Source organism: Dermacentor silvarum, chromosome 2 (genome assembly GCF_013339745.2).
Source record: "Dermacentor silvarum isolate Dsil-2018 chromosome 2, BIME_Dsil_1.4, whole genome shotgun sequence".
NCBI lineage: Eukaryota > Metazoa > Arthropoda > Arachnida > Ixodida > Ixodidae > Dermacentor > Dermacentor silvarum.
The window spans coordinates 14,139,705-14,166,482 of record NC_051155.1 but is presented as its reverse complement, the minus strand read 5'-3'; the positions used below and the strand labels follow the sequence as shown (position 1 = coordinate 14,166,482).

Genomic DNA, 26,778 nt, shown 5'->3' with positions numbered 1-26,778 from the left:
AGGCCTTCTAACATTTGATATTCTTTGTATCTCTTTGTAACCCACCCCTTATGTAATGCGCCGAAGAGGGGTCTTTAAGGAGATAAAGTGAAAGTGAAAGACCCAATTTGCGAGATGTTAACTGAAGAGCGGCACATGCCGATTGCATTCAAAGCGCAGCTCGCTAAAGCGTTGGCGTGAAAGTCATTCATTGGATCGCTCGGCATCGAATAAACTTAAGGGATTGTTTTTGTCATTGTAGAGCGCCACATACTTAGCCTAGTTGGCGTCAAAGGCGTTCATGGAAGAGCGGCACACACCAATACTGGCTCAATTCGGCAAGAAAGAGGTTCATTAAGACCAGCACATACAAGTCGGCGTAAGGGTTTCTTCGAACAATGGTGCCGACCGAGTCCCGCATCAGCAATGACCCATGCCAGCGTGAAAGAAGTTCGTTGAACATATTGACACGTCTACTTGTTTATCTTTCCCGGGTGGCCGCGTTTCACCGTCTAACAAATGTTATCGCTCAGCGAAGGCCACGCCTGCATGTATCGGAATTTTCTGGCGGTGTAATCTGATTGCACGTATGCGCGACGCGAATTGTGCAGTACTTTATGGAAGACACGCATGTAATAATATACGCGCTACCGTGAACTTGTGGTGTTGTGGGACCGACGCAAGCCGAAGAGAGAAGCGAAACTGAGAAGAGAACGGAAAAAGGAAGAAGAAAAGCACGAGGCACGGGCGAAGGGGAGCGTGAGCTGCGGGGCTCGAAAGGCTGGCGGCAAGGAGGCGGTGCCGGTTCGGGAAGTGGCCGCAGCGCGTCTGGAGACCGAGCCAGTAGGCAGCCCTGCTGTTCGAAGGAGCCAGACTGTCCTGGGGACGTTCACGGACGACTGGCCAGACTGTCCCGGGGACGTTCGCGGCCCACGGACCAGACTGTTCTGGGGACGTTCACGGACGACTGACCGGACTGGCCCGGGAACGTTCACGGACAATGGTCGAACGGTGTTGACGTCACGGAGTAGACGGCCCGGTCAGGCGAGAGGACACGGCCTTGGCCCACGACCCGGGCTATGTTACGGCCTTGGCCCACCACCTGGGCTTTGTTACGGCCTTAGCCCACGACCTGGGCTCCATCGACTGCTGCTAACGCAGTTCCGCACCCGGTCTCACCGACGTCTCCAGGAGAACGTAGCTCCCACCCACTCATCGACCATGCGGGTCGCCACAACCCAGCTTGACGTGGCAGGCCGCGTCGGCAAGGGGCTATGCGACTCATCCTCCGCCACACCCTGAGCAACCACCCCGTCGTCTGAGCCGACGCAACTGACCGGGTAGATCCGCGTGTTACTATCGCCGTGACTAATATAGTTACCGCGTCATTGACGGGTGGAACATTTAACACTTATTTACTATAAACCTTTCAACGCGTATTTTCCATTTATTCTTTCATGTGTGTCATATATACAAGTGCTAATGTGTTCTAAGTGTACAAACGGCTCTGTCTATTCTCGCACCAAGGTTGCCCTTGAGTGCGCAACACTGAACCCGAACCTGTCCTCACAATGTCCGCGACGACAGGACAAAGCCGGTTGTTACACAGTGTACTTATAGTAGATACAGGATGAATTCCCAGGAGCTTAGCGCGTTAGCGGAACGCATGGGTCTGGTTGGTCCAGAACTGAAAGAATGGATTCATGAGGAACGGAGAAGGGCGCGTGAGGAACGTGTAGCGGAACGTGAGGCGGAAAAGGATCGTTTAGAGCGCGAGGAAAAGATTCTGCAGTTGCGCATAAGGCTAGCGGAGATGGGTGGAGCAGGTGCCTCCGTAAATGTGTCTCAGTCGCTTGCAAGCAACCAGGCAGAATCCTCGGTTTCCGTGAACCCGCATAACATGATCCCTCTGTTCAACGAAGCCCGCGATGACTTGGACGAATATCTGAAGCGGTTTGAACGAGTAGCCACTGGCCAGGGTTGGCCAAAAGAGAAATGGGCTACAGCCCTCAGCCTATGTCTCGACGGTGAAGCGTTGAGAGTGTTTGGTCGGTTGTCTCCGGAGGATTCTCTAGACTATGACAAGACCAAACTGGCATTGATGCAACGTTTCCGGTTTACAGCGGATGGCTACCGCGAAAAGTTTCGCCACAGCAAGCCCCAAGATGGAGAGACTGGTAAACAGTACGCTGCCAGACTATTTAGCTTATTCGACCGATGGGTTGAACTCTCCAATGGAGGAAAGACTTTTGAAGCTGTCCGCGACTTAGTTGTTGCAGAGCAGTTTATGAATAACTGCCATAGCCGATTAACGCTGTTCCTACGCGAAAGGAATTGCAGAACAGTAGAGACAATCGCTGAAGCCGCGGATCACTTCTTGGAAGCGCAGCGGCAAAATAATTTGCTCACGTTCAAGGAGAAGACAATAGACCGCACTGCAAGAGAGGATGAGACACGCACAGAAAGAAATTCAGTCAAGTGCTTCCTCTGCAATAAAAGTGGACACAAGCCTTCTGACTGTCAGGTCAATTCGAAAAGACCTTACTGCGACTACTGCCAAAGGCCGGGACATGACACGCGGGACTGCAGGAAAAAGAAAGGCGCCGCGAGCACTGCTTCTGCCTGCTGTATGTCGCGAGAAAATGAGGAACAGAAAAAGTTGTCATGCGTCCTCCATACTAACTTACAGACGGATGGAAAAACATTGTCTCTACATGCCAACGATATGCCAGTGCAGAACGGCGAACTTTTTGGCCGAATTGTGTCCGTATTGCGGGACACTGGCAGCAATACCATTGTGGTGCGCCGTGCTCTCATACCCGACACGGCTTTAACGGGCACAACGGCGATGATGTTACTAGCGGATGGCCGGAGTATCGAGGTGCCAGAAGCCGTAGTGGAAATTCAGTCGCCATACTTTTCAGGCACCGTGGTAGCTAAGTGCTTGGAAAATCCCTTATATGACATCATTGGAAACGTTGCCGGTTCTCGCCAACCAACGAATCCGGATGATCAATGGAAGATTCCTCCAGGCAAAACGACTGCGACATCGCCAGACCGGAATAAATCGGTCGTCGAAAAGAACCTACCTTGGGCGGCTTCTTCGTCGAAGCTACAACTACAAAGGGAGACCCGAAAGTAGGTCTCAACTCTTTGCAGGTGTCAAGACCAACTTTCTGTATTGAACAGGAAAAGGACAAATCTCTACAGGGGTGTAGAGGAAAAGTCGGGAAGTTAATGTCTGGAGGGAAAACCTCAACGCAAATTTTTTTTACGACAAGGGCGTCTTATATAGGACTTATCAGATCTGTCCGGGTAAATCCGTGCAGCAAGCTGTGGTACCGATGTGTCTGAGAGCCCAGGTGCTATCTCTGGCACACGAAAACCCAATGTCCGGACACCAAGGCATCAAAAAAATGTCACAGTTTCGCCCTAAGGGCGAAGCAATGAATGCGATAGCAACACAGCAATGTCATACGAAGTAAGGTGAGCGGCCTTGGTAGCAATATGAATTGTAGTAAACATGAGCTGATTAAGTAAGCAGGTGTGCTGCGGCGTAAGTAGACCGACATGAAGAGAGACTCGATGACCACGAGAAGGCGCGTGTGAAATGGTGGTGTTGATGAGAAGCGCTGCCCGTGGGCAGCGCGTGCGAAGGGACACACCTGTAGTGCTGCACTGCCGATCTGGGCAGCATTGCATGTGTAGCGTGCGTTGGAAAATGTGGCCCGACTATTACTAACTGAATGAACAAGCGTGGTGTGAGCGCGCACAAACATGAATAGATCACACTGAAAGACTGCAGACAACGACTGTCAAAACGCTGGCAGCGCAACGTACCTTCGCCCGCGGGCGAAGGTACGTGCGGTCTATCAACGGAAACTGAGCGGCATAAAGGTCAGAGCCGTGTGGAGATAAGAGACGGTGCGGTCGAACGAACGACGAGCGCGGTTGTTGGAAGCGTAGAAGTGCGCCCGCCCCCCCCCCCCCCCCCCCTGCTCCCTCCGGCGCTGGCTTCCCGCTTCCTGGCTTGCGCGTGGGAGAGATAAGAGACTGTGCGGACGAGCGCGGTTGTTGGCAGAAGAGTGCCCCCCTGCTCCCTCCGGCGCTGGCTTTCCGCTTCCTTGCTTGCGCGTGGGAGATTGAGTGCGTTCGCTCTCCGTGATAGCGCGCGTCCCCCCACGCTTCCGCTGGGGCATACGGCGCGCGGCGAAGATTTTATCTATACGGAACGTCACGGCGACGGCGACGGCGACGGCGACGACGACGCCGACGGCAGAAATCCGGTTGAAGTGTCCATATAATTGCTATCGCAATAAAAGACAACGGACCGAGTCCTCGCATCGTTTTATTGGCCCGGAGTGCAAGAAGAAGTCCGCCGATACGTACGTTCATGCGATGTGTGCCAACGGACGTTTCCTAAAGGAAGACTGGGCAAAGCACCCTTGGGGCGCATGCCACTAATAGACACGCCCTTCGAACGAGTCGCCGTAGACATTATTGGCCCATTGTCTCCCGCTTCATCTAAAGGAAACAAGTATATATTGACGTTAGTGGATTTTTCCACCCGATACCCGGATGCTGTGCCCCTACCTTCCATTGACTCTGCCACAGTGGCCGAAGGATTGGTGGAAATGTTTTCACGGATTGGCTTCCCTCAAGAAATTCTATGTGACCAGGCATCGTGTTTCACGTCGAACATGATGAAAGAATTGAATTCATTGCTGGCAATGAAGCACTTGAGCTCTACTCCGTACCATCCTATGTGCAACGGAATGGTAGAGCGCTTTAATGGCACACTGAAGCAAATGCTGCGCAAGTTGTGCCAGGAACAGCCCAAGTCCTGGGATCGTTTTCTTGCACCACTTCTATTTGCCTACAGGGAAGTACCTCAAACAAGCCTGGGCTTTTCCCCGTTTGAATTGATATATGGAAGGCATGTGCGTGGACCCCTTACAGTTCTAAAAGAGCTCTGGACTGAACAACACCTTAGCGACGAAATCAAGACGACATACTCATACGTTTTTGATCTCAGGCAACGGCTCGAACAAACCTTGCAACTTGCGCATCAAAACTTGCTGCGAGCACAAAAGAATCAAAAGAAATATTTTGACAGGGGCACCAAGTGCCGACAACTGAAGGTCGGAGATCGAGCATTGATACTGCTCCCAACAGACAACAACAAATTGCTTATGCAATGGAAGGTACCATACCCGGTAATCGAAAAAAAGAATGATTATGATTACTGGGTGGATTTAGGCCACTGTAAGAAGCTCTTCCACATAAATATGTTGAAACGCTACGAAGAACGCTCTATCCCACCTTGTCAAGCTTCAGCGTTTGTCGTCGTAGAAGAAGCCGAGTGCGAAACACCTCTTCCGAGTTTTGAAATTGAACACGGCAAGGGAATTGAGGCAATTAAAGTCTCCGATGAACTAGACAAGAGTCAATGCTCCGAGCTGTATACTCTTTTACAGGCCTACAAAGATATTTTTTCTGAGATTCCGGGGAAAACTAACTTGTTAGAATGTCGCTTAGAGTTAACTACCACCGAACCCATCAATACTCCACAATACCCGCTGCCGTTCGCCTTAAAAGAAGTGGTGGAGAAAGAAGTTAATGACATGCTGAAGTTAGGAGTTATACAACGCTCTCAGTCTCCTTACAACTCACCCTTGGTTCTTGTACGCAAACCTGACAAAAGTTACCGAGCGTGCATTGATTTTCGCCGTATCAACAACGTACTCACCGCGGATGCAGAGCCCATCCCGAGAACTGACGTAATGTTTGCGGAAGTTGGTACGAAGAAGCATTTTTCAAAGTTTGACCTGACGAAAGGCTATTGGCAGGTGCCATTAGCGGAATCTTCAAGGGCCCAAACAGCTTTTTCCACTCAGTCCGGTCACTACCATTTTCTTTTTATGCCATTCGGGATCAAAACGGCATCCGCCATTTTCACTCGCCTGATGAGAACCTTGCTTCAGGGCATGAAAAACGTCGTGCATTATATTGACGATGTACTTGTGGCAACCTCGACATGGTCAGAACATCTCGAAGCTCTACAGCAACTCTTTCATCGAATACGAACGGCTGGTCTTACAATAAAACCACAAAAGTGTGAGATTGGAGCGTCGTCAATCACGTTTTTAGGCCATCGCTTGGGAGGCGGACAAGTCCAACCGGTAGAGACCACAATCACCAAAATACTCAATGCGCCGAAGCCGCAGAAAAAGAAGCAAGTGCGATCGTTTCTTGGCTTGGCAGGGTATTATCGTGACCTCATCCCGGGCTACGCCGATACAGCGCAGCCTCTGGTGGAAATGACGCGAAACTCGGCGGCAAACCAAGTGATTTGGACCCCTGCACGCGAGGACGCATTTTCCAGGCTTAAGCTCGCTCTCTCGTCACGACCCGTGGTAAAGGCACCAGATCTCGACAAAGAGTTTGTGCTCCGGACAGACGCATCCAACACAAGCTTAGGCGCAGTTCTGTTGCAACTATACGATGGTATGCTTCACCCAGTCTCCTATGCTAGTCGGCAACTTCTTCCACGAGAGACACGGTACTCTGCGATTGAACGTGAGTGTCTGGCACTCGTATGGGCGATAGAAAAATTCCACATATTTTTGTATGGAACCTCTTTTGTCGTGCAGACAGACCATCAGCCACTACAGTATCTTTCGCAGGCTAAACATTTAAATAGCAGGGTACTTCGTTGGAGCTTGGCCTTGCAGGAATATTCCTTCCGCGTGGAACACATCAAAGGATCTGCCAATGTTGGTGCCGACTACATGAGCCGTTGTGACAGTGCAGAGACCTCAATGTAAATGCATGTATTCTGATCAGAGAATGTATCCTCTGTGAACATTCGGGATATTTTTGAACTGTGAACATTCTTATTTATTTCCCGCCCATATGTCTCCCAGCAGTTTTTTTTTCTTTCTTCTAAAAAAAACTCCTTCAAAGGGGGGGGGGGGGGCTTTTGTAATAATATACGCGCTACCGTGAACTTGTGGTGTTGTGGGACCGACGCAAGCCGAAGAGAGAAGCGAAACTGAGAAGAGAACGGAAAAAGGAAGAAGAAAAGCACGAGGCACGGGCGAAGGGGAGCGTGAGCTGCGAGGCTCGAAAGGCTGGCGGCAAGGAGGCGGTGCCGGTTCGGGAAGTGGCCGCAGCGCGTCTGGAGACCGAGCCAGTAGGCAGCCCTGCTGTTCGAAGGAGCCAGACTGTCCTGGGGACGTTCACTGACGACTGGCCAGACTGTCCCGGGGACGTTCGCGGCCCACGGACCAGACTGTTCTGGGGACGTTCACGGACGACTGACCGGACTGGCCCGGGAACGTTCACGGACAATGGTCGAACGGTGTTGACGTCACGGAGTAGACGGCCCGGTCAGGCGAGAGGACACGGCCTTGGCCCACGACCCGGGCTATGTTACGGCCTTGGCCCACGACCTGGGCTTTGTTACGGCCTTAGCCCACGACCTGGGCTCCATCGACTGCTGCTAACGCAGTTCCGCACCCGGTCTCACCGACGTCTCCAGGAGAACGTAGCTCCCACCCACTCATCGACCGTGCGGGTCGCCACAACCCAGCTTGACGTGGCAGGCCGCGTCGGCAAGGGGCTATGCGACTCATCCTCCGCCTCACCCTGAGCAACCACCCCGTCGTCTGAGCCGACGCAACTGACCGGGTAGATCCGCGTGTTACTATCGCCGTGACTAATATAGTTACCGCGTCATTGACGGGTGGAACATTTAACACTTAGTTACTATAAACCTTTCAACGCGTATTTTCCATTTATTCTTTCATGTGTGTCATATATACAAGTGATAATGTGGTCTAAGTGTACAAACGGCTCTGTTTATTACTCGCACCAAGGTTGCCCTTGAGTGCGCAACACTGAACCCGAACCTGTCCTCACAACGCAGGCACCAGCGATGACTCGTGTGAAAAGCCGACGCGCTTGGCCGGCAGAGCAGACTTTCGAAGACCGCCCACTGTGTTCGCCGCTATCGTTGTTCTTCAAGTGTAGCCTATTTTTGTGGGCACAAGTTCGCTCAGCGGGTTTCGTCGTTCACGGCATTGCTTCTGTTTTTTTCATCGTCAGTACTACGTGACAGTATCTGCACATTGTCACATACCCAGTCACCCAAGTTGGTCCTCTGTATTCATGGCGCAGCTCTCTAAGGCGTTAGCGTGACGGAAGTTCGCCACATTTATTTATTTATTTATTTATTTATTTATTTATTTATTTATTTATTTATTTATTATTTATTTATATGGCGGCCAAGCTGCAGCAGCCGCCACCTCTCTCAACAGAGGCGCTAAACGCAGGGTGGGCCCCGAGCCCATGGACGAGGAGACGCTTAACGTCTCGACCGTCAAAAAACTGCTGGACCAGCTAAGATCGGACATAGTTACCGAAATTAGCCCCATCAAGCTCCAACTGAGCGAGCACACCGCGGGGCTCCAAATTTTAGACTCTGAAAGGCAGCGCACGCTGGCCGGTACGCCCAAACCGCGTAAGTAAAATGGCTAACGCAAGCAATCTAGTGATCTGGCAATGGGATTGCGCCAGCTTCCGCAAAAGGAAGGCAGTGTTGCAACAACTACTTAGCTCCGCTAACGAAAGGCCGTCAGGAAACGCTCACCGACGTGATCGCTCTTCGCGACTATTGTGCAGAAGAAGCGCACTTTTCGGAGGGCAAAAGGGGAGTGGCGGCATTCGTCTCAAAGAATCTTGCCTATTTACGTCACGACGTTAAGCCGGACTTGAAAGTTGGACACATTATGATTGAGCTTATCCCAAACGCTAACCTCAAACAATCCGTTTTCGTTCTGAACGTGTACAGCTCACCAGCCGACAGAAGGGAGACGTTTAACGCTCTCTTCCAGAAAGCATGTAAAATTGCAGGCAATCATCCACTCATCATAGCAGGGCACTTTAACGCACAACACCAAGATTGGGGATACTTGAAGGACACGGCCAAGGGAAAGGCCCTCGCGGCACAGATCGCAGCTTGCTGTCTCACCTTGGTCACGGATGCAAAATACCCCACCAGAATTGGCAACTCGGTCAGCAGAGATACCACGCCTGACCTGAATATGCTTAGGAATGCGGAGGAACATGTGTGGACCAATTTACAAGCGAACCTCAGCAGTGATCCCTACATCAGCAACCTCGCGATAAGAGTCTCATCACCACCGCTCAGAAATTTCAGAGTATCGCACTGGGACCTCTTTAGAATATCAGAAAGCAGGACGAGACTGACTACAGCTCGTTAGAGGAATTATTCGCTAGCCTCAAAGAAGACGTTGCTGCTTCCACAAAGGAAGTAGAGACGGAAAAAGAGGTAGAGCGCATGGACAGTAGATTAGCACACCTGCTAGAAGCCAAAAACGCGCTACAGGCACAATGGAAAACATAAAAGTTAAATAGACGCCTACGCAAAAAGATTGCAGAGCTTAATAGGCAAATAGATGAGCATAGCCAAACGCTCGCTCGGCAGAAATGGGACGAAGTATGCAATGCCGTCGACCGGCAAATGAGGAGCGGAGCGAAGTGGAACATCCTCAAGCATCTTCTCGGGGACAAACAATCCAAAGCCAATCAGCGGCTCACTATCGATAGACTCATTCACAACTTAAACAACTCTGGCATGACCGAGAAAGAAATTACAGATGAGCTGGCCTCGAGATACCTCTGTATCGAACCCGGTTCAAACAATGACTACCCACCTGCGACGCACGAGAACGGAACGGACCCTCTAGGCTCCCCCTTCACGTGGGCGGAGGTAAGAGAGGTACTATACGAACTCAATTGCAGATCAGCACCGGGTCCCGATGAGATCACAAATGAACTTTTAAAGAATTTGGATGACGGGGCCATCGAGCTCCTTACGAATAGCATCAACGAGGTTTGGGAGACGGGCGAGGTACCACTGGAGTGGCGCATCGCGACCGTTATCCTCATCCTGAAACCGGGGAAACCCTTGAAGATTGGCTCGCTCCGGCCGATTTCACTCCCTTCGTGTGTGGGGAAGGTCGCCGAGCACGTCATTCTCAATAGGACCACTAAATTCACTGTGGAAAGGAATCTCCTTCCGTTTAATCAAATTGGATTCAGACCATCCATGTCCACACAGGACGTAATGATACTTCTAAAGCACCAGATCATTGACAAGGCTTCGAGGGACACCAGAGCCGTTCTGGCACTGCACCTGGGAAAGGCCTTCGACAAGGTAACACACTCTCACATACTCGATTTGATTAAAGAAGCGGGTCTGGGCGAAAATTTCTACAAGTGTGTCAGCTCCTTTCTTAAGGACAGAAAAGCCACCATTCACCTAGGAGCTCTGGGCTCGAGAACATTTGATCTCGTATCCAGAGGCACCCCGCAAGCGGCCGTCCTCTCCCCGTTCTTATTCAACTTGTCCATGAGAGCTCTCTCCCGCAACCTGGCCCAAATTGAAGGTCTCGGTCATGCCTTCTACGCCGACGACATTACAGTCTGGTGCGATAGAGGTAGTGACGGGCAGATCGAAGAGAAATAACAAACAGCGATCAGAGTCGGTCAGGATTTTCTCAACAAGGCACGACTCTGCCTGTTGGCTAAGAAATCGGAACTTCTACTAAACCGACATACAATCTGTGGAAAGAAAGGGAAACCTCCCGATATCTCTATCACCACCGAGAACGGATTCGTTATCCCGGTCGTACAAAGAGTCAGAATACTCGGCATGTTCCTGGAGGAGGACGGCAGTAATGATTACACCTTAGAGCGCATTGCAACCAAAGCTGATTCCATGACAAAGTTAATCACGAGGGTGGCGATCTTCGGCGACTCTTCCATGCCTTCCTCATAAGCCACATTAACTACATAGCTCTGGCTCACAAGTGTAGCAGAAGGGACAAGGCTAGACTAGAATTAATCATTCGCAAGAGCATAAAAAAGGCACTGGGTCTCCCACAGAACAGCAGTACCGAAAGGCTCTTGGATCTAGGCGTCCACAACACCTTTGATGAGATAGTTCAAGCACAACAGGTGGCACAAGTTGAAAGACTGGCTTCCACGGAAGCCGGCAGACAGCTACTAGCGATAAAGGTTCTAGCATCATTGGTAATGCATCATCTAGCATCATCGGTAAAGGTTCTAGCATCACCAGATAGAGGGAGTGCGCACTCCCCGTCAAAGTCAGTGAAATGTATTCGGTATCTCAGATACCTACAAACATGCACCCTCAGCACAATTACGACAGACTGAACGCGAGAGCCAGGGCCCTTGTTAGCCTAGCGGCTAAGATTGAGGACAACGTCGCCTTCGTTGACGCTGCGCAATACGCAGCTTCCAATCACTTTGTTTCGGTGGCTACCTCACTGCGGGGGGAGCTGCTGACGTCGCTTACGCCTAAAAATACGAACGCCGACAAAGCCGAACAGGTGGCCGTCGCCATCGCCATGGCCACCACGAATCGTTCCACTATCTTCACTGACTCGCGACCTGCCACCAGAGCATTCATGAAAGGCTCGGTATGTAAGGAAGCCGCTCGCGTTCTCTCTGTTGCATCTTGGACTGACAAAAAGCACTTAATCTGGTTCCCCGGTCACATGGGCAGCGATGCTCATGAAGCCGTCCCCAACGCCAACGAACTTGCACACTCCCAGGCGCGAGGTCTCACTCGCCGCGCCGGAAGTGGGCAATCGGAGGCCTGGGGAGGGCAGTGGCAAAGAGACCCTCTCCTCACTTTTAACGAGGTCTGCAAGCACTGTCAACTGGGACGTCGGAAGTTTCCGCTTCCACACCCACACCTAAACAGACCACAGGCAATCACCCTGCGAATGCTGCAGACGGAGACGTATCCGTCTCCATTTATTTATTCAAAGTTTAAAGAAGGCATCGATCCGGGCTGTCCACGCTGCGGACATCCCAGGTGCACTCTTAAACACATGCTCTGGCAGCGCCTAGATTTGCGCGGGGGCTCAGGGTCTCCCTCTTCGGAGGAAGACTGGCTCCGGCTCGTCACCAGTTCCGCCAAGGAAGAGCAGCTCAGGGCTGTCCAGAGAGCCCGCGAGATCGCCGAGAGACTCAACCTCCCGGCTCCATCGTGGGTGCGGCCCGCAGACGACGCCCCCTAACGGGGACACTCATCGTCTTCTCAGGACCAAAATAAAAGCTATTTGTCTGTCTGTCTGTCTGTCCGGGCTGGTTTGCGTCGTCGTCGCTTTCAGCCTCAAAGTCCGACGAAAAGTCAGCCGAATGAAGCTCGCGCGCCGTTTCCGGAGCCGGATATTTTTGCGTTCTGCTTTGACGATCGCGAAACTTCGGAGCGCGTGTAAAAATCAACGCTTGGCGGGAAAAAAAGCGAACTGCTTAGAAAACAAAAATATAGTTTCTCCTCTTTTACATTCGGTGGCGCAGTGTGTCCGTGAGCGGCGCGGAAGGTCTCGAAATCGGTGTTTCAAACTATCGATAGAGGGCTAACTACCGTAAAAACCGGAATAAAGGTCGAACTTTTTTTCAAAAAACCATTGCGAAAAGTCGACCCTTGTCTTATATACCGGACATTGGCGGAAAAATTACAGAAGTCTTGCAACAATGGGCAGATGAAGTAAACAGCCGCCTTCGCCATCGCATTCATGCTGACTTTTCACATTTTGTTTCAAAATGAGCGGAAGCCGACGGCAATTCACCGTCACCTTCAAGAAAAAGGCGATTGAGTACCCGGAAGCCCACGGCAACCCGCCAGGTTGCCGTGTGCTTCGTATCGTGCGACCATCGACCCGCGTGTTTGTCAGCACCTTATCATCACGGCACGGAGCAGCATTTAAATAAATACTGTCACCATTGTGCAACCGGCTGAGTCGCATTTGTTTAAATTAAGGGTGTCTTTCGGTACTTTTGCCATTGAAAAAGATTTTTTTCATTTTTAGAATTGGTTAGTTGGGGGGTCGACCTATATTCCGGTTCGACCTATAGTCCGGTTTTTACGGTATGCCCAATGGACGCGGTACGGAAAGAGTTAAGGTAGAGGTTAGTGAAATAAATGTTATGAACCAAACACAAGCGAGAGCACATACGGTGTCGGCGTCATTCGAGGCTACGGAAAAGAAGCGTTGATTTTATAGAAGATACAATGGCTTTCGCGTGAGTAATCGGATACAAAAAAAGGGGCGGCATGGTTTTGGATGCCTTCGAGATCGTGCGTTAAGGTAGTAGTGCATGGATTCCAGAACGAACTGGCATGCTCGAGCTTCGATGAAATCAGGGTTTTAAAAAGAGAATTTTTCACATGGCTAAGGGCACAAAGGAAATTTTGACTGAACTAGCCAAACATGCGGCTAGCATTCCTATTTACAAAATCAACATGCATATTCTAAAACAGATCGTCTGTAATTTGTATCCCGAGGTATTTACAATTTGTAATGTAATTCCGGTCACATGAGTGCTGAGTCGGAGCGTGAACTTAAAGAGCTTAAAGAGCTTCAAGAGCTTAAATCCAAGAGCTACGAAATCATTTGAAAGAAAAAATTGACAAACTCAGGGACGCTTAAGCTTCGCCTTTAAGAGTGGAACACGATAGCATTCAAAGATTCCTCACTGCTTCTCACGATTCCCGGCAATTGCAGCTTATAAATAGCCGTAATGTTTACCTGCAAACACTGACGGTGAACGCTATGCACGAAGGCGAGCTTTGTGGGGCTTTTTTAGGTGCGAAGCACCTTATGCGCTCGGGCTGTCGGCGTCTCCTGTCGTCGTCGTAGTCACGGTAAAGCAAGCAGCTCGTGCTCGCGCTCGGCACGCGCTCGTGCCACTGCTCCCGCGTTCGTCGTCGTCTTCCACAGCTGGCTGCGTTGCGACTCATCATTCGAGCGCAGAATTTCACTTCTCTTCCGTCGTGGTAATGGGGAGGCCGCGTTTACGGGGTTATGAGCCATTGCTTAAGGCAGTATGAGCCCATTAGTGGTGTATCGCTGCATGCTTCGCACCTCTCGAGGTTTCGCGTTATTTATTTATTCTTTATTCATCAATTACCCCGCAGCGCCCAAAGGCGTTACAGCAGGGGGGTTACAACATGGAATAAAATATAAAATACATCTTCATTCACACAATTCACTTGCTTTTCACTCAACCTATTCCACTGCTTAATTGTTCGAACAAAAAATGAGTTAGCATACACGTTCGTCTTGGCAGGGTACTCGAGCATTTAGCAACTATGATCAGTTTCTTTTGAAATGTAATGAGGTTTGCGTAGGTAAATTTCCCTATTAATTCTATATTAATTAGCAGAGCTCCATTTCGCTCAATGGGTCTTTTGACACTCATAAAATTTAATTCACCGCTATACGACTTGACTCGTGCTAACTGAAATAACTAATAAAAACTAAAACAGTAAGAAAGGCGTCAATAATGGCGAAATTGCTGAGGCAGTTAAAGAAAACAATGACGGTTTCGCTAATACTTCATGGTAAAAAATCTTTCCCCGGCACGGAGGGATCCGCCGCTGCGGCGGATGCGTGGACGCGAGCGTCATCTGGATGTTGTTGCCGGGAACCGAGCGGGGCTCGCCGTTCCCCTTAAGACGGACCTCAAACAGCTGCTGGAAAAGGGTTTGAGTTTCCGCGTAACAGAAGTACGTTTTTTCGTATATTCAAATTACAATCCGACGCTATCATGTCTGTAGGTTGTAAGTCGTACTTTACAAATTTTCGGACGCATTTTACTTTCAGAAATTCAATTAGTTTATTACGCATATGCGCCACGCGTGGTTCGGTATGATTTTTTTCTAACGGAATATGCCACCGACGCCAACACAGGATTTTCTGCAACATGTTAAAACTAGAAATTGCGTTAAAACTAGAAATAAGTATAGGAAAGATGGCCGAGACACTGGCTACTGAGTCGATGATAAAAAATACGGAGCTGCACGCTCAGCACGGCTGGTTTGCAGATACCATGAGAAACGCTCTAAAGCAAATCACGACGATATTGAGAATCGTTCTCGAAGAAATAAGTTGCCGCTGTTTGGCTTGGCTGACCGAGAGAAGGTAACATGGGATGAGTCGGGAGCTAAGATTATTCACATGTGCGGAGACAAGATGGGTGTCACTGTAAACGGCTCCTGCATAGCAAGAGCGCACAGAATAGGAAAAGTCACTAAATAATAGAAGACCAGACCAAATATTGTTAAGTTCAAGTACCGTCTACAATGTAAACAATGGGCACTGTCTGCCGCTTCCAAGCTAAATGGAACGCACTTCTCTCTTGGGGAACATTATTCCAAAGTGCTGAGACAGTAAAGAGTCAAGCTGCTTGCCTATGCACAGGAGAGTAACGGGAAAATTGCTATCACGTATAACAGAAGAAGAATGGAAGGCGGGATAGGAAACATGCTTTACGTATATGACGACGAGAACAGCTCTGTACAAGAGTACAAACAATAGCGATCAAATGGCACTGCGTCGGGCAGTAGTGTATTTAATAAGGCACCAAGGTGCGTTTCTTCCCAGCCGGTATTTATTGCTGTTAACTGTTGAAGCGTAAAAATAAGATAACTCAATTCGATAGTCAAATTTGAATTTCGGTACCTAATATTGTATGTATTGGGAACTGGCTCATGACCGGATGGGAACATATTAGATGAGAAGGTTTTTTCATCCGGATATACGGGATATCAAAGCACCCTAATGCGCGTGGCGGTGGCGTCAGGCGCGGATCCAGGGGGGATGTCCGGATGTCCTGACCCCCCCCCCCCCCTCAGATTTCTGCATCGCCCCCTCGCTGACAGGGGGATGGCCCTGTCGCAAAAAAAAATATGGCCACCAGCATTGTTCAAAAGTATTTTTCGCGAGTACCAGTGGTATCAGCCATGTAGAAGTAAAGCTAGCTCGCTCACAAGCTTAGTTGTATTCCGTAGGAGTGTGGTGTCGCGAAGTTGCCGTATTTTTTCTCATGAACACCTTGAACCTCCTGGCGCCTGCCGTGCCTTACTGGTCCCATCGGTGGCGTCGAATGAACGAGGGGACGTCCCTTTTGCCAAACACGCCGAGGTCCGCTCGAGCGCCTTCGCGCCTGATTAACTTAAGTTTCCCCTTGGGGTGTCAACGGTTGCCTCATTGGCTGTCATCGGTTCCGCGACCAACCTGCTTAATGAAAGGGATCTGTTGCTGAAGTGTTCATATATAAATAATAACAACTAACAGCTAAACTAAGAACTACGCATAGGCAACATTTTTAACTGTAGCACTCATTGTGATCACAGTTACACGTTGACAATATCCAGCACGAGCAAAGTACCGTTCGTACGCTACAAGTTTTTCATTGTAACTTCGCAGTTTTATTGTCGTGCATTAAGCATAGGAGGCTGAAGCCCACCGGATCCGTTTATCTGAGTGGGCGTTCTCGCGGAGCGGGGTGAAGCCTCGAGCCGCGGCTGCGAAGTGGGGGAGTGTGACGTCAGCAGCCAACGCCAGCGCGCGGGCCTAGGATGGCGTCGCGTGGTTAGAGAAACGGGAGCAGATGCGCGCCTGTGTAAAAGGATGACGTCGCGTGGGAAACAAAACATGAAGACGCTGGCTCGTGCTCTCGCCTACTACGCCACATCGGTATTTTTGTAGGTGGCATCGTGAGTCTTTATACGCGGTGATTCGCATATCGTAAACAACCAGCGTAGTGGTTGCTGCGTTGGAGCGGAGCGTTACGCCCGTATTCAAGAACGTTCCTCTAGTCAACACACCACCACGACTCAAGAGAAAAGATGACACCGCCATCCCTCCACAGAAGTGGTCACTGAGCTTCATGATCATTCACGGGAATCCATGAGAATTGTCGCGTCTTTATTCTCGATTATTCTGCGCAGTACGACAATTGAAATTTGGAGTCTGATATCTCGGAGCACGGACACGCAAGAATAATTCTTCCGACTGATACTGTGTAGAAACTCGACTGTCTCTAAGTTTTCAATACAAACATACCCACTTACTGTAGTCAACAAAAAATAATTGTTCAATTTTAGTTAATTGGGCTGCTCACAGCGATAATTATCATCCCACTTTGTGCCCCCCTAGCCACATAACTTATTTGCACAGGTGGTCTTCGCGTGCCTCCCAGTGCCTAACTTTAAGAAAACCATAAAGCTTAGTTTTGAACACTCTGTGTTATCAGGCGCAGCCGCCAAGCACATGGCTGCATTTGGTAACGTCCTTTTCCTATAAGCTCGGAGAAACCTATACCTGGCTTCGCTACAGGTCTTCTTCCTCTTTCTGGGGTTTTACGTGCCAAAACCAGTTCTGATTATCAGGCACGCCGTAGTGGAAGGCTCCGGATTAATTTTGACCACCTGGGGTTCTTTAACCTGCACTGCAACGCAAGAACACGGGCGTTTTTGCATTTCGCCTCCATCGAAATGCGGCCGCCGCGGCCGGTATTTGATCCCCCTATCTCGCGCTCAACGCCTGAGCTGACTGAGCCACACGGAGGGCTACAGGTGTTGCTTTAGCCGTATAAAACGCGGGTTTATCGTGAGGAAAAACGGTAAATAAGAAAGGCTACTATCATCATCACATTATCATCATCATTGACAGAAGCTGACCACCCCCTCAGAAAAAACCTGGATCCGCCCCTGGGTGGCGTGTTCATTTTGGTTAAAGGCAGAATACCCATTGTGCCAATTCAATGTGCAGATGAAAATTCGGAATCCATCTAGTGCCGCCTTCACTTTTCAGCTTGGTTGTTCTTTCGTTTTACGTATCACCCGGAAGCACAAAGGTTATGTCATTGCTCAACTTGTCTAGGACGCCTCCAGCCCTTTCTTCAGAGCCCATTTCACTTGTGGTATATTTTAATATGGCTGATTTTGCTTCGCATGAGCTACGTCAAATTGATAACAATCGCTCGGAGCTTTATTTCATTTTTTTATCTGATTCACACTTAACAACCTCTGTAAGTTTGTTTAATTTCCTACGCGCGTTGGCTTGGCAAGTAGCAATGTTCTGGATTTAGTGTTTGGTAATCGTAGGAGCCTGATCGATTTAGTTACCTCGACACCCGGTATCAGTGATCACAACATAGTGGCAGCTACCATACTATGCAAAACAATTTAGCCAACTATATCGCGCCCAAGAAAGGTATACCTGTAAGACAAGGGCAGCTTTAATACCATAGATATCCACCTAGGTGCGTACCTGGGTTCGTTTATGAACACAGCCATGACTTGGAAATCGAAACATTGTGCTTACTGTTTAAAAAAAAAGCTATTGTCCCTAATGAATAATTTTATTCCAACAAAAATGCTGACATTGTGTTCCCGCAGTGATTAGGCTTAGATAAGTAAAGATCTACGTGCCTCTATCAAACGAAAACTGCAGATTTATTTGAAAAGCTCAAACGCCTGCGCCTTGAACTAAAACAGGCAATGGATAAATGTTTGTATTCATTGGCAGACAAAATGAAATCAAGCCCCGGAAAGGTGTGGCGCTTTGTTAAAGGTAACAGGATTCTACCGGCATCCCAATCAGGATAAACAACGATGAGGTTTTAAAACATGACATGCACAAAACCGAATGTTTTAACGTGTGTTTTATTCTGTTTCTTTTCTGCGCCCAAATGTGCATCATCAGCGCAAATTCTTGGCACTGATAATACGGCACTCGTGCAACTACCGGATATCAGTGAAATTTGTATAACAGAACAGAGTGCAGGGAATCTTATGCATAAACTGAACCCGCATTCTGCTCATGGCGCCGATGTCGTATGGAACCACACTTTCAAACACTCATATTGCACCTTTTTTGGTTGAACTCAATCGCCTATTATTGCGGCAAAGGAAGCTCCCTCGGGATTGGAAAATTGCCAATATTGCGTTCGTACGCAAAGATGGGGATCGAGTACGGGTATAAAATTACCGTCCGATATCGCTAACCTCGGTGTGTTGTAAAATACTTGAGCACATCATCTATTCGTGCCTTGCAAAACATCTTCCAAATATTTGTTTTTCGTCCAACTCAAGATGGTTTTCGTGTAGGCCGTTCTTGTACAACGAAGTTAACCGAGTTCGTACATCATATTGATTTATGTTTAGACAAAGGTCGACAATTGAATGCCGTTTTTAAGGAAGCTTTTGATGCAGTGCCTTTCTTGTACAACGAAGTTAACCGAGTTCATACATCATATTGATTTATGTTTAGACAAAGGTCGACAATTGAATGCCGTTTTTAAGGAAGCTTTTGATGCAGTGCCACATTACCTCCTTGTTTGCAGGTTATCCCTTCTGGGAATTCCAGAATCTTTGTTTGCATGGTTGAATAACTATCTGACCAACCGCCAATAGTGTGTGGTTATAAATGGTATACGGCCTCATCATCCGCAGATGTAGTGCTCAGTTCTGGGTTCCCTACTGTTGTGATTGTCATCTCTGACTTTCCAATTGGTCTGAAATCTACAGTAAGACTCTATGCCAATTACCGTGTATTGTATTATCCGGCGTAAAGTGTTAATCACATTGCCCTACCACAGTTCGACCTCCAAAAACGTTTTGTCTTGGTGCGATGACTGGCACATGAACCTAAACGCATCAAAATGATTTCACGTTACATTAACCAATAAGAAAAAAAAACTGATAAACAGTTCTTATGTCCTTAAATGTCATCCCTTAAAAGTGACTGACTACGTGAAATACCGCGGTATTACCTGCACTTCCACCTTACACTGGACAATGTCACATTGATAAAATTGCTGTCAAGGCTTCTAAGTGGCTGCACTTTTTCCGAAAAAAATTTCAAACATGCACCGCACAACGTTGAAGAAAACCTTGTATTTAACAAACATTAGGCCGATTTTAGAATATGCTTATGTTGCATGGGGCCCTTTTACACCCATATTGAAAGATTAATTAGAAAGGGTACAGAAATAGGCTGCGAGATTTGTGTCCGGAAATTATGATTTCACCATAAAAAAATTGGGCTTCACCATTGGGCTGGAAACAAATACCGTCTCGTCGAAGATTGCCAAGGCTTAAGTTTCTCTTCAGCATTTTTAATAGGCAAACATGAATAGATAAAGATAGGTATATTAAGCAGCCATTTCATGTATGAGCAAGGCGCGACCATATAAAAAAAATGTCACAGTTTCGCCCTAAGGGCGAAGCAATGAATGCGATAGCAACACAGCAATGTCATACGAAGTAAGGTGAGCGGCTTTGGTAACAATATGAATTGTAGTAAACATCAGCTGATTAAGTAAGCAGGTGTGCTGCGGCGTAAGTAGACCGACATGAAGAGAGACTCGATGACCACGAGAAGGCGCGTGTGAAACGGTGGTGTTGATGAGAAGCGCTTCCCGTGGGCAGCGCGCGTGCGAAGGGACACACCTGTAGCGCTGCACTGCCGATCCGGGCAGCATTACATGTGTAGCGTGCGTTGGAAAATGTGACCCGACTATTACTAACTGAATGAACAAGCGTGGTGTGAGCGTGCACAAACAAACATGAAGAGATCACACTGAATGACTGCAGACAACGACTGTCAAAACGCTGGCAGCAAGCATACGCCGCTGCGGGCGAAGGTACGTGCGGTCTATCGCTTCAACAGGAACTGAGCCGCGAATGCACGGCTCATAAAGGTCAGAGCCGTGTGGAGATAAGAGACGGTGCGGCGAGCGACGAGCGCGGTTGTTGGCAGAAGAAAAGTGCGCCCCCCCCCCCCCCCCCCCGCTTTCTCCGGCGCTGGCTTCCCGCTTCCTTGCTTGCGCGCGGGAGAGATAAGAGACCGTGCGGCCGAGCGACGAGCGCGGTTGTTGGCACAGTAAAAGTGCCCCCCCCCCCCCCCGCTCCCTCCGGCGCTGGCTTCCCGCTTCGTTGCTTGCGCGTGGGGGATTGAGTGCGTTCGCTCTCCGTGATAGCGTGCGTCCCAGCACGCTTGCGCTCGGGCATACGGCGCGCGGTGAAGATTTTATCTATACGGAACCTCACGGCGACGGCGACGGCGACGGCGACGGCTACGGCGACGGCGATGGCGACGCCGACGGCAGAAATCCGGTTGAAGTGTCCATATAATTGCTATCGCAATAAAATTGGGGAGTACAAATGTCGCCTTGGTGTATTGAAGTTCACATTCTTTTCTCATACTATTAGTTCTCAGAATGAGCTCCCAGCGGATATTTTTGGTGCCTTGCTCCATAAGTGCAATTGAGTATGTTTGTAAAGCCACATGTTCATTTTGACTTCAATTTGTCGTGATTCTATTGTATTACGTAATTGTTTTATTGCGATAGCAATTATATGGACACTTCAACCGGATTTCTGCCGTCGGCGTCGCCGTCGTCGTCGCCGTCGCCGTGAGGTTCCGTATAGATAAAATCTTCACCGCGCGCCGTATGCCCGAGCGCAAGCGTGCTGGGACGCACGCTATCACGGAGAGCGAACGCACTCAATCCCCCACGCGCAAGCAACGAAGCGGGAAGCCAGCGCCGGAAGGAGCGGGGGGGGGGGGGGGGGCACTTCTACTGTGCCAACAACCGCGCTCGTCGCTCGGCCGCACGGTCTCTTATCTCTCCCGCGCGCAAGCAAGGAAGCGGGAAGCCAGCACCGGAGGAAGCGGGGGGGGGGGGGGGGGGGGGCGCACTTTTCTTCTGCCAACAACCGCGCTCGTCGCTCGCCGCACCGTCTCTTATCTCCACACGGCTCTGACCTTTATGAGCCGTGCATTCGCGGCTCAGTTCCTGTTGAAGCGATAGACCGCACGTACCTTCGCCCGCAGCGGCGTATGCTTGCTGCCAGCGTTTTGACAGTCGTTGTCTGCAGTCATTCAGTGTGATCTCTTCATGTTTGTTTGTGCGCGCTCACACCACGCTTGTTCATTCAGTTAGTAATAGTCGGGTCACATTTTCCAACGCACGCTATACACATCTAATGCTGCCCGGATCGGCAGTGCAGCGCTACAGGTGTGTCCCTTCGCACGCGCGCTGCCCACGGGAAGCGCTTCGCATCAACACCACCGTTTCACACGCGCCTTCTCGTGGTCATCGAGTCTCTCTTCATGTCGGTCTACTTACGCCGCAGCACACCTGCTTACTTAATCAGCTCATGTTTACTACAATTCATATTGTTACCAAAGCCGCTCACCTTACTTCGTATGACATTGCTGTGTTGCTATCGCATTCATTGCTTCGCCCTTAGGGCGAAACTGTGACATTTTTTTCTCTTTTCTTTTGGCGCTTGGCCTCTTTCTTCAAAGATGCTTTCATATAGTTTGTTTTCAGTGCGATTGACCCAGGTTGCCGATGTTTGTGCCCGCTTTTTTTCTTTTTGGGCCCCCCTGCAACAATGCCTATGGGCGATGAAGGTTTTACTAAAAAATTTGCGTAGCTTGCACTAGAGCCGCAATGCTAAACAGACAACAGAGCTGATGGCACCTAGCTAGTCCCAGCTTTTGAGCTGGACTAAGCGCTACCAAGTCATCCCCAGAATTTTCCAGAATTAATCGCTTATTGATCAATTAGTTATGAGCTATTGATTGGCTATGGATTGGCTATCGTAAGGTATTGGCCACGTATTTGGGCTAGGCTAAGCACTACCATGTCATACGCAGCATTTCCCGGAATTTATTGATTATTGATCGAATATCGATCAGCTATTGATTGACTATCGATTGGCTATCGCAAGATATTGGCCACGTATTTGGGCTAGGCTATGCACTCCCAGAAAAAGGGACCATAAGAAGGGAGACGTTAAAGAATTCAAGATTAATAGACCCATTAGCTTGCTTTCAGTGGCCTCTTCGATTATCGGTCTCTGACAGTCCCGGACTGTTCGAAAAACTGCATACGCAACGCTCATTGGCTGAAAGCACTGTCTCGGGGAGTCCGGGACTGTCAGGAACGGATAATCGAAGAGGCCCAATATTGTATGAAATATTTACTTCACCAAGATAACTTCCAATAGAATCAGGGCGACACTTTACTTCAGCCAACCAAGGGAACAGGCTGACTTCAGAAAGAGATATTCTAGGATTGATCACATCCATGTCATCAATCAGGTAATCGAGAAGTCTTCAAAGTACAATAAACCCCTCTATATGACTTTCATAGATCATGAAAAGGCATTTCATTCAGTAGAGATACGAGCAGTCATAGAGGCATTGCGTAATCAAGGAGTACAGGAGGCACACCTGAATATCTAGGCAAATATCCACAAGGATTCCACAGCTACATTGGTTCTCCACAAGAAAAGTAGAAAGTTACCTATAAAGAAAGGGGTCCGGCAAGGAGAAACCATCTCTCCAAAGCTATTCAATGCACACTTAAAAGAAGTATTCAAACTCTTAGACTGGGAAGGCTTAGGAGTGAGGATCAACGGCGAGTATCTCAGCAAGCTTCGGTTTGCAGATGACATTCACCTGTTCAGCAACAATGTAGACGAATTACAACAAATGATTGAAAATCTTAACCAAGAAAGTGTAAGAATTGGGTTGAAGATGAATATGCAGAAGACAAAGATAATGTTCAATAGCCTGGCAAGGGAACAAGAATCCAGGATTGCCAAACAGCCTCTAGAGTCTGTGAAGGATTACGTATATCTAGGTGAATTAATCACAGGGGACCCTGATCACGAGAAAGAAATTTACAGAATAAGATAGGGTTGGAGTGCATACGGCAGGCATTACCAAATCCTGACTGGGAGCTTACCACTGTCACTGAAAAGACAAGTGCACAATCATTGCATTCTACCAGTGCTAACAAATGTGGCAGAAACTTGGAGGTTAACAAAGAAGCTCGAGAACAAGTTAAGGGCCACACAAAGAGAGATGGATCGAAAAATGTTAGGCCTAATGTTAAGAGACAGGAAGAGAGCGGTGGGGATCAGACAACAAAGTGGGATAGGCGATATTCTAATGGACATTAAGAGAAAAAAGATGGAGCTGGGCAGGCCATTTAATGCGTAGGATGGATAACCGGTAGACAATTAGAGTTGCAGAATACCAAGAGAAGGGAAGCGCAGTCGAGGACGGCAGAAAACTAGGTGGGATGATGAATTTGCATGCGCAAGTTGGAATCAGCTAGCGCAAGACAGGGGTAATTAGAGATCGCAGGGAGAGGCCTTCCTCCTGCTGTGGACATAAAAAATAGACATGATGATGATGATAGAGTGGTGATGGCTGAATAATATTTTTGTTGGATTAACGATTAATCACTCGTCATTTTAGCCTTTAATCGATGAATCGCTATCAAGCAGGGTTTTTCATCCATTAATTGATTAATCGAAAATTTCGCCGTGTAGTTTTAGGAAAGCTGCAACAAAGTTATCTGCTTTTGTGGGACCTTATTTTATTGTTTAAAGGCGGAACCAAGTTTGGAACAAAGGTAAATAAACTGTTGATAAGGGATAATCTTTAACTTGTTCAAGACTTTTGGCACTAGCGGCTGTTGAAAAGATAAAACAGGACATGGTATTAAATGTTATTTAGTGAAGAATTAAATAACATACATGACATGAATGAATCCCTGTAGAGTACAGTTAAACACGGCAAAAGAAAAATGGCAAAAGTGAAACGTCAAGTAAAACTGAAACCTGCAAGAAATTTCAATGTACACAGGAGAAAAGAAAGTTACTGGTTTAAGATTTTAGGGGCGAAGCTCCTTATAGCGGCACCCGTTCCGTCCCCGTAGTAGTAGTAGTAGTAGTGTGTAACCAGTCTGAGGAAAATGAAAAAAAAAAAAAATTCGGAAGTTGTGTCCGTAGCGCGGAATCGAACCAGGGACCCCTCGCTTACGAGCGCGCGGCGTTAGCCCACTACGCCACGAAGCGGACATAGACAAACGCACCACGATGGCTATAAATACCCAACATTAACGAAAGGCCGCGTTTCTAGCGCGTTTCTAACGCGTTTGTGCTAGCGCGTTACGGCCCGTGTAAGAAGCTGGTGTAAGACGATGTGGCCTCTCCACCTTACCTTCAACGCGTTTCGAACGCGGTGCCCAAAGCGGTGGCAAGTCAAGTTCAAGTCGAGGAGCGTTTATGAATACGGGGGGTATACTCTCTCAGCAGTCATGTGATGGCGTCGGCAAACGCGGTGCACGTTCCGGCATGTGTAAATGGCTGCGTAAGACGCTGTGGCCGCTCCCCCTTACTAGAGAGTACTGCACGTTTTTAACGCGTTTGTGCTAGCGTCCCCTTAAGCGGGAGATCCGATGATTCCCTCCGGAGCTTCGCCCACTCATCATCATTCACCTCGTAGATCTGTTGTCATTTTTTTAACCACATCATCTTTTTCTGCAGAGTGAATGAATGTCAATTGGCTGGGATGTTTGGCTGAAACCGGCATTCTATGAATGGCCCCACAACTAGAATGCGAGAATAGATGGTCGGACGCTATAGATTAATTGCTGCAATCGACATGAACTCATCGCTATGTCAAATATGTGCTCCAGATCTGAGGGCATTCTGCACCATGTCTTCAGTGAACTGGGAGTGGCCCGACGGTCAACGACTGGGTTGCTATAGTATTCCTTCAAGTGGGAGGGCATTTCAAGCCCCAAGCTTCGGTCAGCATGAGCGATGAGCGGTGTGGGAGAAGAGAAGGGAAGCGCTCTAGTCGGCATCACTTGGGACGGGGAAAAAGCAGTCGAAAGTAGCCTTACCACAGCCGTACAGTTACTGCTCGTGCGCCGTCACTCTATTACGATTTTAAAATTTTTGCGCCACTGCTGTCAAACTCTCGAAGACGATTAATCGAACAAGTCTAATCGATTAAGTCGAATAAATGAAAGGTGGACATCGATGAAGATTAATCGTTTTGTGGTATACATTTATTCAATTAATCGAATAATCATTCATCGATATAACCAACCCTAGTATAGAGCTGTGCTCAAATTTTGCATTAGGGAGTATCGTAATCGTCGGTGAACATATATATATTTTAACACGAAAGTGTTTTATTCCGGGGTCCACCAAGACTTCAGTGACGTATTTCCGTCACGGAAATACGTCAGCTTACAATGTACACGAACATAATACAAAGAAAGAAACCAGAAGAAAAAGTTCCACAAACATGCAAAATTTGGAAATCGAACCCACGACCTCTCGGTCCGCGACGATAGATCGCCGAGCGTTTAACCCATTGCGCCACAAACGCAATTGCAGAGAGCTACACAGACGCGCCTTATATATCTAACACTCCTCCGTGTACCCGCGCTCTTGCTCGGGGCGGTGCCGCCGCCTACGAGCAGAAAAGAGAAGTACTGCATTATGACACTAACGCGCACCGACAGTGAACGCTTCGGTGGTCTCAGCAGTGCGACTATAGTGCCTAGAATATACTTACTAGTGTGCCGACCGCCGGGCGTTTCTAATGGGAGACGCTGGCACCGCCGGTGATGCCTTCCGCCGGAGGCCACCAGACGGCGACACTGTTTGGGACCGTGCTAACCGAGCGGCGCATCGCGCGTCGCTTGCGCTTCGGATGCACTTTGGATGCGCGTTCGTAAGCGCAGTCGGTTGCGGCGCGTTGTAGCTTTCGAGCAAGTAGCATGTGGTGCCTCCGCATGTCATTGAAGACACGTTTCACTTTCGTGTTCTATACCGATTCCTATATAAGAGGGATCAACCACATTTTTTTAATTTGCTACCAAACAGACTCAATTGCAGTAGGGTGCTTTCAGTCGGAGAATGGTGCTCCGAGTCCGTCCCATATTGTTTTTCTTTTTCACTGAAAAGTTTGAAAGGTGCTGGCACTGTTTGGTCGACTGCATGCACGTGCAGGGTTGCAGTAGGAGGTACGGTTGGTGACTTAGCGCTATTGTCCCAGT

The 26,778-nt window shown here is 48.7% G+C and overlaps 1 protein-coding gene across 1 annotated transcript in view; it reads left to right on the top strand.

Moving 5' to 3' along the window:
- Nucleotides 1-26,778, top strand: part of LOC119439908 (alcohol dehydrogenase class-3) — a 233,542-nt gene that overhangs the window by 38,892 nt on the left and 167,872 nt on the right. The gene's annotated exons all lie outside the window — the stretch shown is intronic.